Source organism: Adiantum capillus-veneris, chromosome 25, assembly GCF_014529385.1.
Source record: "Adiantum capillus-veneris isolate H3 chromosome 25, ASM1452938v2, whole genome shotgun sequence".
In the NCBI taxonomy this organism is placed as follows: Eukaryota; Viridiplantae; Streptophyta; class Polypodiopsida; order Polypodiales; family Pteridaceae; genus Adiantum; species Adiantum capillus-veneris.
In genome coordinates this window covers 24,750,135-24,753,788 of record NC_140955.1, presented here as the reverse complement: position 1 = coordinate 24,753,788, position 3,654 = coordinate 24,750,135, and positions in this window count along the sequence as shown.

The window sequence follows — 3,654 nt, the reverse complement described above, 5'->3', positions numbered from 1 at the left end:
CAAAGGATATGCGAGACAACATCATAATGGGAATGCCAATGGCCCAAAAGGTCCTAGAGATACAGAGTTCAATGAAAATGCAGTCTTCAAAGACAACACAAAAGAAAGACCAAGACTGGTCACCCGTAGACGATAGCACAAAGTCCTTAAGCACAATTCAAATGGAAGATCTTATTGAAGATGATTCATATCCATCCAGCAGAACTTCGAAAGAGCTTAAAGAAAATCAGGAAAATAGCGTAGTACAGATCAAATAGAACAAATAGCAACCATGAAAGCTATTGAGCAGACAATTCCACCAAAGCTAGAAGCCATTGTAGTGAGTCACAGATCATCATAGCTCAATTCCATGTGATCACAGCAAAGGATATGCGAGACAACATCATAATGGGAATGCCAATGGCCCAAAAGGTCCTAGAGATACAGAGTTCAATGAAAATGCAGTCTTCAAAGACAACACAAAAGAAAGACCAAGACTGGTCACCCGTAGACGATAGCACAAAGTCCTTAAGCACAATTCAAATGGAAGATCTTATTGAAGATGATTCATCTCCATCCAGCAGAACTTCGAAAGAGCTTAAAGAAAATCAGGAAATAGCGAGTACAGATCAAATAGAACAAATAGCAACCATGAAAGCTATTGAGCAGACAATTCCACCAAAGCTAGAAGTTAAGAAGTTCAAAATTGCAGACAACCAAGAAGCAATAGGAAGTCCAAAGATCAATCGCTCATTGCCAGCTAAAGCAGCTGATGAAAGTCAGATTGGAAATCATAGTCTCAAGCCACTCTCCATAGAAACACATTTAGATCAAGATGAGACATGGCAAAAGCAGGACAAAGATCTTCAACAGAACCAACAATGAGAATAGTTATAGTCTTAGCAGTACAAAAGGAGCAAGTGTCAGATGCAATGCTCTATTGGATAAAGAAGAAAATTGCAATATGGTTGCAAACAACATTCAGAGTATTCTAGAGATTACTCCATGCAAGCCAGATAATAGAGAAATCATGAGTAAGGCTACAAGTCAAAAAGAAATGGCTGCTACCCTTAGCATCCAAAATCATGAAGAGCGGTAAAGTTTTAGGTGAAGCCTTCAACTTGTAGATGTTATCATTGGACATCAGTGGTGGTTAGACCAACACAAGGCCTACAAAGAAGATAAGATGCTAATACTCTCTTTTCCAAGAGGTAGCAAGCAACAATTACATGTACCGTTAATGCTAGATTCAGAGTTGCAGAAGTCACATGAATCAAAGACAAATCTTGCATACAAAGGTAAAGCCAAAGTGGACCCTCCACCGATTAGCAAAGAAGGTGTGACATCATATGCCTCTACATCAAAGAACCCTTGTGGATTAGATACTTCTAGCAAGTCAAGATTTCAAAACTTAAAGTCAATTGCTAGCCCAATTGAAAACTCTAAGGAGCCACCCACAAAAGCAAAGGTATTCCAACCAAAGTACTCAAGAAAGCAAAAGATAGTCAAGAAAGTGTTTGTTCTAAGCAGTTTAGTCAAAGTCAATGATCCAGTTTGGATTAAAGACAAGAAATCAATACAAAAAGACAAACACATGGGATAGATAGCATCACAATGGAGCTTAAAAGAACAAGAGTACTATGGAGGCAACAGACAGATATGGGTACCAAAACCACAGGTTAGAGCATATGAAGTAGCGACAAGTCCCTCCCAAGAAAAGAGGCCCACAAGGTATCAACATCGAGAAGATTCTAGGATACCTAAGAAGCAGGTATACAACAGAACAACATTGAGAGATGCTAAAGTCTACCATAACTATCAAGAGGATATAGAACAGAGACGGATCTCAAAGGACCTTCCTATTGGACAAGGATTCTACACAGGTTTGGTTACCTGTCACCACAAGCCAACTGCAACTACATCAAACCTACATGAAGATCGCAATAGCTCAACAAGACCTAGAGCGAAGCAAAGTCAAAGGTCATTAAGAGATTTGGATTCCTAAGTCTTCCAATGCTCCTAGCCAAAAGCCAGATGCTGACAGTGAACAGAGGCTTACAACATCAAAGTCTCCTATCAACATGCCTAATTAATGAATCAAACAAATAATGGAGTCTTCACAATCAAAGAAGGACGACCCAACCGCGAATGCAGATTCAAAAAAGATAAAACATATATGGAAAAAGAAACCTTCAATGCCAACTTGGTCCTTCACTAATCCTCTTTTTGAGAATTCAAGCTTATTTTTACCTGAAAAATTTTTGTAGTAAGCACAAGAATGTAAAAAGTCAAGTCACCAGGGTGTAAAAAACACTCTTTGGCATAGTCACATTCGGGCTACTGAGCCATAAAATGAGCAAAGCATTAGTTCCAAAGCTTCAAGTCATATTAAACTATGTGCTAAGAGTCGTAGTTATTAGGCTTACGCTCAAGCTGGATGAGATGAGCATAAGAGTCGAAGTCTATTAACTTACAATTGGTGGAGTGTCGTAGAGTCCAACACTCACGCACAGTGCACAGTAAGATGAGAGCACATATCCTCGTCAACAAAAACCATTCTTAAAGGGGTGCCAGATTGCAAAGCCATGTCATATGTTTTTATAGCTACACCATCTTTCTTAAGATCCCCTCAAAATCTTTCTTGCACATCATATTGTTTTCCATGCATTTCTATGAAGGCATAAATAGGATGTCCCATCATTGGACATATGCATTAAACACTCTTTTTTGCTTCCACCTATGCACCTTGAGTGGACTACAACACGCAAAAAACCAATGTCATGCTAACTGACAAGTTATGCAGTGGAGTCAATACTAAGCAAATAGGAGGCTTGGTGACTGCCCAATGCTCCCCATCGCTTGGTGTTGACCTAGGTGTTAAAGCCATTACAGGCGATGATAAAGACCTTGGGGCATGATAAACGACAACGAAAAGACAAAACTTAGTGAAGTCAATACTGAGTGAATAGGAAGATTGGGGACTGCCCAACGCTCCCCATCACTTGGTGCTGACCTTGGCAAATTGGCGTCGGCCCAGTAAACTTCCAAAAAGGGAGAGATAGGTCACAGGGACTGCCTGCACGTGCGCACTCGGAAAGAGAGAGACAAAGAGAGAGAGAGAGAGGCGACCAGCTATTGACAGCTGAGCTCCCGGGCAATGCTCTCTGAGCGCGGAGAGAGAGAGAGAGAGAGAGAGAGAGAGAGAGAGAGAGAGACCCAACCGAGCTCGCTCGCTATGTCCTACTACTATTCTCTCCCCCCTTGCCTTCGCTACATGTTGTCCGCTCGGATTCGTTGGCGCAAACGCAGCTATAGAGAGAGTACCACTAAATCCGATGACCTGCTCACCTCGCCTTTGTCTTCGTTACCTTGCCACACACACACACACACACACACAGAGAGAGAGAGAGAGAGAGAGAGAGAGAGAGAGAGAGAGAGAGAGAGAGTTTTTTTCGAGCACTGGCAAGGAGGTCGCGGGGGGGTTTGCCGTTGCTGGAGATGGCCTTTTGCCTTTATGCCGCACAACAACCAAGGTTCACGGCGGCCAATGCACAAAATCGTGGATGCAAGTGCAGCCTACCTTGAACAACCTGGAGAGAGAGAGAGAGAGAGAGAGAGAGAGAGAGAGAGAGAGAGAGAGAGAGAGGAGCAGTGCTCGAAAAAAACCTAGGTTTA